This window comes from Corvus brachyrhynchos, unplaced genomic scaffold, assembly GCF_000691975.1.
Source record: "Corvus brachyrhynchos isolate BGI_N302 unplaced genomic scaffold, ASM69197v1 scaffold14, whole genome shotgun sequence".
Lineage (NCBI taxonomy): Eukaryota > Metazoa > Chordata > Aves > Passeriformes > Corvidae > Corvus > Corvus brachyrhynchos.
In genome coordinates this window covers 2,417,504-2,430,012 of record NW_008239110.1, presented here as the reverse complement: position 1 = coordinate 2,430,012, position 12,509 = coordinate 2,417,504, and the positions used below count along the sequence as shown (strand labels likewise).

The following is a 12,509-nucleotide window of genomic DNA, read 5'->3' as shown; positions in this document are numbered from 1 at the left end:
TTCTGCTGCCACCCATGTCAGAATGGATTTAAGGACTGGGCCTAAGGCTTCTAGTTTTTATTTATTCCAGGCTAGTGTGTTCCTATGCAATACTGTCAGAAAAACCTAAATTTCAGTAAGTGTACATAATTTGAATAATTAAGAGTTGGTTTATTTATTTAAAAATGCAGAATCAACACAAGGAATTCTCAATCTAAAGTGTTTTTTCATTCATAATATTTTAGTGGAATTGACATTGATTCCAATGAATAGGTTTTGTGGTTTCATATTGACTGGGATGTACCCTGGGTGTGGCAGAGTGCCCCTGGGGACCTGAAAGACTCACCCTTCTTCCTTGCTGAAGTGAGAAGTAGTTGGACACAGAAGTCTCTACCCAGCATGACAAGGCACTGCTGGTCGGCTGGCCGGTAACTCACATGTATGGGCTGCTCTTCTGTGCTGTGTTTGGCATACACTGCATAATCATGCAAAAGGCAAAATAGCAGAGGTAGTTGTTAAGGGACAGGTTCTTCTTTCACTTAGAGAAGTAATGAAGATCCTAAATCGAGGCTGAAAACAATAGAAAATGGTAGCTCTAAGTTTCAAATACAAAGCATTGGGAGATGCCTGTGCCAGAGTCCTTTAATGTTCTCCTTCCAGACTGAGTGTTAAAGGTCTCACCTAAAAGGAGCTGCTTTTTGTTTAAAAATGCTGAGAGTACAGATTTCATCGAGTGAACACCACTTCATCAAGCAGCTGTCTGCATGCCTTTCAGTCCCTGCTCCTCCTGACAAGCTCATGTTCTTACAGGCAGCATCTAATTGCTATAAATACCTGCAATGTATCATTCACTACTCCTCCTTAACATAAAACTTTGGCTTTAGAGGAAAATTTGATCTGTTATTCCTGATGTTTCTTAGCCTCTTGCTGTTGCTAGATGATACCAGGCAGGGTGGCAGGAGGAGGAGATCAGGTTGCTCCCAGGTAAACTGGCAAACGGTTCTGCAGACCCAGCAGGGGCCACCAGGTCCCCTCTAAGGCTATAGGTATCATGGGCAGGGAATTCCCAGACAGTGAACCCTCTTGTACTGGCAGACTGGGAGTTGTTTTTAAAGGGGGGAGAAATGGGGGATAAGAAAAGAAGACCTTGTAGAAAATTCCAGTCTCTATTCATAAGGCTTGTGCTAAAAATGACCTCATGTGTTTCATAGTGCAGCAAACAGAGTTGAAGAATGCGGTCTTGTGGCCAAGAGGAGGGTGTTTCAGTGACCACTTAGGAATATTTGAATCACACAGTGGCTTATTTTTCTGTTCTTTCTTATTCCTGACAGCACTGTGTTTAGAGAGGCTCTTTGAGTGGGATGAAGACACTGAGGTTTTAGTATGGATAATTCAGCTGCACTCTTCCAGTTGTACACAGTTTTGCAGAAGGAGGGACCAGATTTTTTGCCTTCTAAGACATCTCATAATCTATCTGTGTTTGTCTGCCACAGATTCAATCCTTTGAGCTATGATCCTAAAAGCCCTCAGGGGCCAAACTTCTTGGGGAATGAAGCACTTAACACAGAGTCTTCTGCAATCAATACTAGAAATGCTTTAAAAATACTTTTATTTCCTTAAAAGAGAAAAGAACCACTAGAGATGAAACCTACTCAGCCCTTACTTTACTGCTATAACAAGCAGTTTCTGCAAAGCTTAGAGTGACCAGTGACATTTCTCTTTGGGTGACGTTCAGAAACTTCACTGTTCTTTCATTTTCACCACACAGCACCAGTTACTTTGTCTTTCCAAAGCAAATGAGCATGTGAGCACCAACTGGATCTCCTGGTTTCTCAGCCCAGCTCCCATCCTAAACTCTCCAAGGAAAGAAAGCTCCTTGATTCTTTATAGCCAGTTTCAAGCTCTGGGGCATGGGATGACCACTTGTTCATCTTATAAATCCAGAGATCCCAAACCTGTGTCAGCAGCGGTATGCTTAGGACATAACAAATGCAGCTTTTGACCATGACATGTCATTAGCTGCTCAGTGCTTAGGAATGTTTCCAACTGCAGTATTTTTGACTTTCCTTACTTGCAGCTTTGCAGAGGTCTGCACTGGGATGGAGGCTAGCAGGAATTGCAAACTCCATCTCCTGTAACGAAACCTCTCACAACTGCCTGCTCCTGGCTCTTTGTCTGCTTTTTGGAGAGGCCCTACTCTCCTGTGTAGACACAAGAGATTTCAGCTGAAACACAGGTCTCCCCTTTGCTGTCTGCCCCCGCTTCCCGAGACTTAAGAGGAAATCGAATGCTGCAATATAAGCGCGCAGGTTACACTTGTATTTAGTTCAATGGCCTCTTCTTTCTAACAGTTTACTTTGTCTCTTCTAATTCAAGCATGTCAGTAGCAAGTATCATATCTGTGACATCGATAATAAAAATCCCATTGTAAATGCCGGGGTGTCATTTTCCATTCTGCCTAAACAATCCCGAGCTTTGTACTTTCTGGAGTGGCCTCTGTCTTTCACAGGTGACATTTGCAAATGGGGATCTGCATGTGTGAGGCACGCAGCTAAGCGTCTCATTTCCATATGGACAGGCTGGCATAAGCGCACTTTGTGTCAACCAAGAGGCCAGTCTGCAGCAGGTGGAAATTTGACTATACTGGATTTACCATGAGGGAACAGGGCCTTCTCCCTCCACAGGAGTGCTAGCCTGGTGGAGGCAGTGGAGGAACACTGTGCAGTACCTGGCAGTTTCACATGCAACTCCATGCTGTTTGTTTAGAGGCGAAAATCAGGAAATTTCAGGAAAACCTGAAATCCACAGGCTTGTGTGCTTTGACTCTGAAATGCTTTCATTGACATGCTTTGGCCCAAGTGTGCCTAGGGAAGTTGACACCTGACTTTGTGGAAAGCAGCCAGTGGTGGCACTTCCAGAGCTCCAGAGCAGCTGGACCACTCTGCAGGGTCTCAGAGATGTGGAAGATGAAGATCCCAGCTGGACAGGGCTCATTTGGAAAGATCCAACACCTTTTCTACATCACCACCACTGCTTCATCCGTGTCTCTGTCAGAGTTGCAGTGGCAATTGGGAAGGAACTGTGCTCCCTTCTCAGAAGAAAAGAAGTGAATAATTTTCAGAAAATGTGACACTTGGGAAGGTTTAGTTTACGGAGTAGGGGGTCAAAATTGTGTGGTTTTTTGTGATCCTACCCTTAGAATTACGTCATCATTTATATACTCTCCTGAATCGCACCAATTACTCGAAATACATACCGACATATACCAAAGTAGCTAAAAAGGAACAATTACGATACTATTTGGCATGGTTACAGCATCTGTGAAAAAGACATCTTTTATGTGTAACACAATTTGTCCAGAATTAATGAAAATATCCAGGGCTGTTTTTATGAAGTAATTTGTCACATTAAACTAAAAAAACCTAAGGTTATGTTGGACATGAAAAGAAACTCCCTGAAGGTCAAAGCAATTAAACATTGAAACAACCCATCAACCCAGGGGTCACCGAGGCCTCATCTAATGAGAACGTTCAAACGAGAGGAAATCCTGCAATCGTCTCTACTCATTTCTTCGCCAGGTTAAATACCCATTTGAAGTCCTGGCATAGCACAGCCAATGGAAAATATTCCCGTGGGCTTGATTGGGGCCGTGGTTTTTTTTTTCCTTGGATTTTAATAAAACCATTGTATTTCAGCCAGATCTGGAATAGTTTGCATCTTCTATGAATTCCCATAACGAAAAGACCTGCAAGGAACTTAGTAGAAGCAACTTCAATAGTTTTTTTTCCTTCTTCTGTATAAATATTAACAGCTAATATTTGGATGTTGCAAATGGATTCAGATTTAGTTGTTTCTGAGGGAATGTGTGTGTGTGTGTGTATTCACAATCAAAAAAAGAACTGCTGCAGGAAGCTTCCTTAGAAGAGAGCAGTCCAACAGGAGAAGAGTGTTTATACAGATCTGGCAAGATTATAGTGTGATTTTAGCATTCAGTCAAATCTTTACATAGTTTGGAAATTTTGATAATAAAAAGGACTCATCACTAACAAACTGAGAATTTGTGTGCTGCCCTAACCTTCTGGAATTAGATATAAGAAGACTTATAAATACCTCTCTTTTAAAACTGGTTTTGAAAAATGCCACATAAGCTCATACAGATTTGTGGAAAGAACTATGTGGGTCAAGTGCTACCAATTTCTTTGTGAGCCTCACATTGGGAAATTGTTTTATATCTGGTAATGATAGCACAGCACAGAACAGTTTCCCGGATGCTTCTTCCCTTTTTTGCTTTACTGCTTTGGTGTTGTCATTAACACTGCTCCCTCTTGTTTTCCACTCTGCCTTCCTATTCTTCTTGGTGTATGAATATATGAGAAATGCACGTTACTCAGTTATCAGTATTATGTTCTATAGGATATAATTTCCAAAGGCAATTCCCTGCTTTGGAGCAGGTTCTTTTACTATAAACTAACAAAGCCAAGGAAAAAAGGAACCAACATCTTTTATGAGATATTTATGCATTCAATATATTTTTATATTAGACAGAAGCATAAAAGACAAAATAAGTGCTTGGGACTACGTACCATAATCTGTCCACATACAGAGGTCCACGGGATTCTGTACAGGGGCTGGAAGCAAAACCAGTGCAAGTTTGGAGTTCATTAAGTGGTGATGAAATGTGATAGCTTTTCATTTGTAGCAGCTGAAGTTGTGATCCAGTTAGATTAGGAACACGCATTGTTTATAAGACAAAATTTGGTATTCTGTGCGTTTTGGCTAAGTGGGATATAATGCTTTTCTCTTTTCTATTCTTGACTGCTCATCAAGTTTTAGTTCAGATGGAACAAAAATGATATTTTGTAGTGTGGAGATGGCATTACAAGTAAAGACTCCAGCAATCACTGATGCTGATGTTTTATAAGCAATCACCATACACAAATGGGAAGTGGCTTAAAACACACTTCAAAATGATTTATCAATAACTTCACTAATTCTCCACTGTTAAATAGTGGTATCAGTGCTCTAACCATGTTAGATATCATTCGTGTCTTGGTTTCCTTCCACAGTTGTCAAGTTTGAGGGTTCATTTAACATGCTTCCTCTGGCGGAACAGCAGACACATGGAGCTGGCAGCGATGAAATGTAGTGGTACAAGGACATGGAAGTACATTTAGGAAAGGGAAAATTCAAAATCTACTTCCCCATTGTCAGAGAAGAGCCACAGAAAATCAGTTTGAGACACCGATGTTCTTAAAGAAATTAGGATTTAGGCCTGCCACAATCATTAATATTGTCAATGCATAAAACAGCTCAGCAGTGTTTTATGTCTGAGGGGACTTTTTTTATGTCCTGTCACTGCCTTTACATGATGCAGATACATGGCTCAGCCAGGTTTCAGGCACCGTCTGCTGGGGAAGGAAGAGGTGTTTCTAAAAAACTGTTCAGCTTTAAAAGGAATGTTTTTAGGGCTAAATGGGTGTCCTTCAAAAAAGAATAAATCAGAAGGTTCCACCAGGTTAAGAACCCAGCATTTTGAACATTGATGAAAAAAATATTGTGAAAGATGTTAACCAAAATTTTGCAGAAAACAGGCAAATTCTGAACTCGTGTTCACTCTGCCAAGGCAAGTCCACAGCCCTGTGGTGCAGGGCAGTGCAGAGTGGGGGTACCCAATGCATGGCAGGAACCACAATAGATGTGGGAATGGGAGCATCGCACTGGCTAAAGGGGTTCTGCCCAACAACAAGAAAACACAATTAGGGAATGTTTGTTTCCCCCAAGAACTGTTCTCTGCCCCAGATGTTGCTTCTTCAAAGCCTGCATTCAGAGCTGACAGCAGCACCTTCCTGTCATCTCTCCCTTCAGTGTCTGCAAAGGAATGCTTTTTCCTCTGAGATGGTACTTACTGGCTGCTTCTCCTGGCAGAAAATATATGCACTTTTAGGGCATGATTCCTCTTATCTACTACTACTTGAGGAGAAGGATTACTTTTTGGTTAGATAAGTCCCACCCCAAAGGCTTTGTGGAGATCTGTGTTTTCTGGGGCTTATATTCACCCGTATGGTTTTTCACCTTTTCCTCTTTCCAACATTTCCCTTCTTCTTTTATTAGACTGTAAAGCCATACAATCTGAAAGGACAAGTTTTAGATTTAATTTTTGGTCTTTGGTCTTCTCCAACCTAAATGATTCCATGATTATAAATGAAGACACAGCAATGGCTGACTGAAACCTGGTCCAGGTTCTGTGACCAGGTGCTGGCTCTGTGTGAAGCAGAGATGAGGAGAGGCCTCATGAATTCAGACTCACCCACACAGTCCCAGAGGGAAGCTTCATGTTCTAGCTTTCATTTTCAGTGGTTGGCTGTGGAAATGGAGGTGATTTTTCACAGCTTGTTCTACCCCACCAGCACAGCCCAGTTTCTTCCAGCTCCTTCCTTTTTTACACTTGGTTGATAGAAGTTGTAAAGTGTAAAGTGCATTGCATTTTACCATTTTACAAATGGTATTTGTAGATGGAGGTAATAACAACCTTAGAACCAGGCAAAACAGGAGTGCAAGACATGCAGATAATGACAGACAATAGGGAGTAGTGGGCAAGTAGGGAGGGCACTGATCTCTCAGGGGTTTCCAGGAGTAACTGGGGAATCTGCCTCCTTTTGAAACTCTCCCTCCTCCAGTCACTAAATGGAGAAAAGATAGTGAGCTTTTGTAATAGGCATGGGACTGCTAATAAAAGCTTGTCTTGCTGACATCCCTTTATTGAAATTATTACGTGTTCCTTTTCATGTTGAAGCAAGATTAGAACAATGCTAGGATATTATTGTTTTATTGGAGCCAGAAATCTACACAGTGCCAGAAGAGACAAAAATCTAACCCAAATTCATACCTACAAGTTGGAGGTGAGGATTTAATCATCTTTTCCAGCAGACACCATCAGACAAAGTGATCTTTTAAGAAGAGGCTGACTTTCTGTTGACAGAGATGGACAGAGACATTGAATGATCTCGGTGCTAAAACTAAAAGAATAATGTAGCTGGATCAGCAAGATGTCATGGTTAATAGTGTCAAAAGCAACCAAAATAATTAAAAAGCAATAGGTCAGTCACATTGCCACACTCTGAAGACTGTAATAAATAATTAAAAATTCAAAACAACCCAGCCTCACTATTATGGTAATCAAACTGGACTTTAGGGAAATTTTTTTGTGACTAGATGGTCAGACATAGGACCATCTTTCCCTTCAACCCACCCCCCAGTTCTTTTCCAGGCTCTTAGGGAAGGGAGGTTAAAGAGAAGCTGATAATCCAAGATGATTAGGAGATAATGGCAATTTACTTATGATAACAGAATAATAGCAACACAATTCAAAACAGACAAAACAGAATCACAAACAAGATGTAGGATTACCCATGTTGAAATAAAAGGATCAAATACTCACAGAGGCATTGATTGCACTTGGGCGTATTTTGAATCTGGATCATGTAAAGCTCTTGCATGAACTTAATTTATTCCCATTAGCTTGGAGAACGTCAATGGAGAAACTCCAGTACATCAAATGATATGTCTGCCTAGATGGTTGCAGCATCAGACTGTAGGGTGAATATGACCAACACAAGTGGAAATAATCAGCTAAAAGACAGTCAGAGAAGAGAGATGGGATATGTAAATAGTTAAAAGGCAACAGAAAAAGGCAGCAAAAAATTTCTGCAGGACTTTCAAAAAGGAGTTTTGCTGTGTAACAAAAAGAGATCTTGATCAACTTGAAACAACTTAGTAGGACTGGAAGGCTACCTAGGCTTTTGCTTTCTAACAGTGACACTGTCAAATGTTTTGAGTGCATTGTCATCTAATTATGTATTATAAAACAAACTTGAAATTTGGTTTTGATTTATTTTTCCCTTATTCAGTCTGGAGACACACAAATACAAGTATCCCATGAAGACGTAATACTGAGTCACTGTCATCATTGACTTGACTTCCCTGTGGGCAGCAGGAGGAGCTGCATTTGTCCTACAAGTTGGAGCCACTGCTGGGGCGATATGTGCTGCCTCAACAATGGGCCCTGCCTCCTGTGGCCTCCCAAGTCAGGTGGGCCTCCCTGGCCATTTTGCTGTCCACAGTTAATTTTACATGATTAGGTAAAACAGCAAGCCGAAATACAGAAACCCCCCCATGCTGTAAGTCCATACTCCAGTAAGGAGGTTGTACCTTACAGCCAATCTTATCAACAAAGCAGGTATGAAAGAAAGCAAAAGATGCTTTTTGACATCTACCTGAGCTGCTCTCACTGCGACTGTCAAAGGAAAGTATATCAAAATCATTTCTGATCCAGTTGGCTCATTAATCTGTTCTTTTCTTGAAAAATTCACCATTAGCCAAATGATCCATTTCAAGATTGGTGCATAAATCCAGTTCAACAATTTGACAGTAGAATGGAGGAGTTCAAAAATCTTTTCACCAAAATCATGAGTTATACCGGTATTAGTTTTGAATTAAAGTTTAAACAGGGCAGTCTACAGAAAGACATAGGACAGATTTCATGTTTGTTGCAATGGCATCCATTCCAGTTATTCCACTGAATTCTGTTGAGTTCCAAACAATTCATACTTTCTGCTGAAGCTGAATTTGGTTAATAAATCTGATTGCTGGCAGACAGCACAGCATATTATTCTTACCAACACCTTGCACATTGTTTTCAGCTGTAGATCCCAAAATGCACACTGGATACTGACGATCCTAGTTGTGACCTTGATGCCAGCAAACCCATAAAATATCAGGACTGATACAGAGGTTTTTGTGATGTTAGTAGGAACATGTAGGTCTCAAAGCCATAAGGGACAGCTGTCATAACAAACACAGCGGGCCAAGTTCACTGCTGCTGATGACCATGGTAAAATGTCGGCACCGATAAGATCTGAGACTGGTGTAAGTGGTTTAAAAGGTAACATACTGATTCCATACTGATTCTGAGTCAAAGGATCCTGTAAACCTGAAACTAACAACTACCAGTGCAAGAGGACAATGCGCACATATTGATTAACCAAACCATTCCCTTCACCAGCATCTTTCTGTGTGACAACCTTTAAAAGCCCAGTGGATTTGGGTTTTGTTAGCATGAAAACATCTGGAGAGGTCATGATTCTGCTCTCCTGCATGCATCCCTCGCATCCCTCAGTCCTCCAGACTTCTGTTAGGTGCCAACCTAAATAACTTGCTTTGGTATCTACATAATGGCTTCCTGCTCGTGTCTCTCCATCCCGTTTGCAGCTGCTGTAGAACTTACACTGGACTTTAGATTTTGTTCAGTGGAAATTGATTCGCAGGGAAATACCTCCACATCTTTTCCCCCAGTCTAGCAATCTTATCCACAAATCAATTCTAGCTTGTGATTACATTTTATTTAAAGCAAAATGATTGGCTGGAGTTTTGATTCAGAGAACAGTACAAGATAGGGAGAAATCTGATGTCTTGCCAATAAACATCAATTAATGTTGCAACTACATAAACAGAATCAGAAAAGAGTGGTATGACTGCTTCAGATTGTCCCGAAACAGATGCAGCAAGATATAGTCATCCTCAAAAAAATGTTTGACTATTTTTTTTTCAGAAAATGCGCTTGCTGCAAGCAAAGCTAATAAGTTGCTCTTTAGCACTGAGATTTACAAAAATTGATTTCCTATTGCACTGTGTCTTCTGACTGGATCCTGTGGTGTCTAGTAGGGCTCAAGGAATGAGCAGAGTGTATGTGGGGGTTGGGGTATTTTTCCCTCTCATTACCTTCTCTGGCATCTCTTGGTGGGCACAAGCGGCCTTTAGCTACCTTCTCAGAGAGGGCACTGGAAAGGTCTGTCTCTTCTGCCATTTGCATCTCTGCATGAAACATTTAGGAAGAAGAACAGCTTTGAACATTGTGCACTTCTGTTGGGTTAAGCTGAAAATGCTCATGATGATGGAGGAAGGTGGGGTAGAGTGGCAATGGTACCTCTGTCTTTTACACCCACAAGAACACAGTTAGTGCCAAACCAGCCTGACCGTGCAAGCCTTTTTTTCCTAAGAAAGTGAGGTTTAAAAATCCCCATTGACTTTGCAGAGTTCTAAGCCAGGATTGTTGCTAGGTCAGCTGGGTTGTTGGGGTCAGCTGGGTTGATACTAGAATTACATTGAGAGTTACGCTAAATGTGTGGAGCATCATATGATGGGCATCTTACATGGGGTATTATCCTTGTGCTATATAACGAGTATTTCCAGGCTGTGCAGGACAAACCTGCAGGGCATTGCAGGGACATAAAGGATAGTGGGGCTGAGGAGGTAGGGTGCATAAGCCTGGTGTAGAGGAAATCATCCCAGCCATAGTTTTCAATGTCACATCCAACTGACACAAAGACCAGGGAGAAAATAATCCATTTGGGTCAGCAGACAGAGGAAAAGCACGTGGCTCAATGGGTTAAGGAATAGGCGAGTAAGAGCCCGGCCCAGAGGGTGGTGAATGAATGAGCTTCCTCCCCCTCTCCGTTCCAGCAGTGATCAGGATTCCTTTCCCAGCCCACCCCCGGGATTCCTTCGGCAGGAGGAAAAGGGAGAAAAGCAAACCCTTTCTCTTCATGGAGCGCAGCAGGGGCACAGAGCAGCGCTCCCCGCCCGCGCTTCCCCTCCGCACCCCTGTGCTGGCTTCTAGGGGCTGCCGACAGAAGTTGAGAGTTGCTCTTATGAAATGCAAATACATTTGCAGGACTTTTCCTTCCATTGAGGGCAAAGACAGAATCCAAGTGAGGAAGGCACACGATTGAGATTTGCTGTTTTACATTGTCTGTTCAAACAGAAAGATGAATTGAAAAAATTTAAAAATGTGGTCCTTATTCTTTGAGCAGAATAAATAAGGCGACTGCAGCTAATATTACTTTTCTAACCCTGTCACCTGGGGGTTTCAGCACATTTTGTGAACTTTTCTCACTTACTTCTCTTAGAACCCATCTCTGCAGATGGCAAGTACTACATTTTGGAGGGGGGAACTCTAAGTGCTGATGAGCAGTTTTGCCCAAATACTTCAGGAAACCTGTAGCAGAGAGAGGAAGCAGAATAATTTGAAAAATTATTCTGCCCTTTCACATTTGTGTCATTGTTTCCTTTTAAATCACATAAGTTCAGAGATTTGCATTGCAACAGACATTTTCTAGGGCACTTTCTAACATCCTGAGCCCATTGAAGTGTACCAAACCCACTGAAGTAAAAAGACCATCTTTAGACTAAGTTGCTGTGGGAACTTGTCCTCATTTGGCTTATGATCAATAGCCCACAATAACACTGGGGCCAAGAGATTATAAACATAAATCTGGACTCAGAACTATTTAGGACCATTGACCAACCTTACAGAAAGTCAGTGTATGCCTCTGTAAATTTAATTCAACTTAAAAACATTATCTTCTTCACAACATTTAAAATATCCTTTAACCTTTCCTGGGGAAGAAGAAGTCTTAGCACAGTGGACATAGTTAGAAATGCATTTCTCTCTGGCGTATTCTGTCTTCTTTGTCAGTAAATCCTAAGTGGTGCACACTTAATGAAAAAGCAGACCTGGGTTTTCTTTTTTTTTTTTTTCATTTGGAGGACAATTAACAGTGTGGCATGCTGGCCAACAGCCAACCATACCAGTCATGCTTTGTTGGTTGCATATGTACCCACTGATAGACAGTTTTAAAACAAATTAGAGGGCAGAATATAAGCAGTCATAGATTTGGTCTTTGGATCCAATCGTGGAAGCAACTGTATGAGAACATTTGTGACTTTCTCAAGAGTTTTTGGTGCTATTGTAAACACTTTCAGTTTAAACCTAGGTCAGAGATCAATATCTTCTTAGAGGCCTACCCATGTCTTATCTGGAGATGCATTTTTGTCCCTTAGCTACATGTTTACAAGAGTCCATTTTGGGCCAAAATATTCCAAAAGACCAGCTTGGGTATGCTTCTGCCTGACAGCCAGAAAACAGCCTTCTTCTTTCCCCTTCCCCTTCCACTTCCCTCTTCCCTTTCCATAACATATTCTGGGTAAAATTGGTGCTGAGGCTTATGGGGAAAAGAGAAAGAAAAAGGGTAAAAATAATAATCTGGGTAATAACTGAGTAGTAGTTTCTCCTGCTGCAGTCATTTCAGTGTATTGGCTGGGCTTGATATCACTTTCTCTTTAGCTGGTTCACTGAAGAAGCAGGTATTATGAGACTTGCAGAAAGCTGATTTGGGACTGCTGAGATGCCTTTTTCCCTCTGTGTGGGACACCATCATGTCAGGCATGTGACAATACTGGTCAGTATGAAACCATGTGCTGGGGGATGGTGCCATCCTTGCTCCAGCAAAGAGGGTCAGTGTGGGGAGCAGAGGAAAAGAGACCCTGGCACTGATCTGCAGAGAAGGAAGGAAGGAAGGAATTCGGAAGGAAGGAAGGAATTCGGAAGGAAGGAATTCGGAAGGAATTCGGAAGGAAGGAAGGAATTCGGAAGGAATTCGGAAGGAATTCAGAAGGAAGGAAGGAAGGCGGAA

The 12,509-nt window shown here is 41.7% G+C and overlaps 1 long non-coding RNA gene across 1 annotated transcript in view; it reads right to left on the bottom strand.

The window, feature by feature from the left end:
• Window positions 1–4,534: 4,534 nt before the first annotated feature.
• LOC108448050 overlaps window positions 4,535–12,509 on the bottom strand; it is a 17,175-nt gene continuing 9,200 nt past the window's right edge. The window contains exons 2-3 of the long non-coding RNA XR_001863836.1: window positions 7,418–7,608; window positions 4,535–6,948 (exon numbers count right to left, since the gene is read on the bottom strand). This is a non-coding gene — a long non-coding RNA (uncharacterized LOC108448050). The remainder of the gene's footprint in view (window positions 6,949–7,417; window positions 7,609–12,509) is intronic.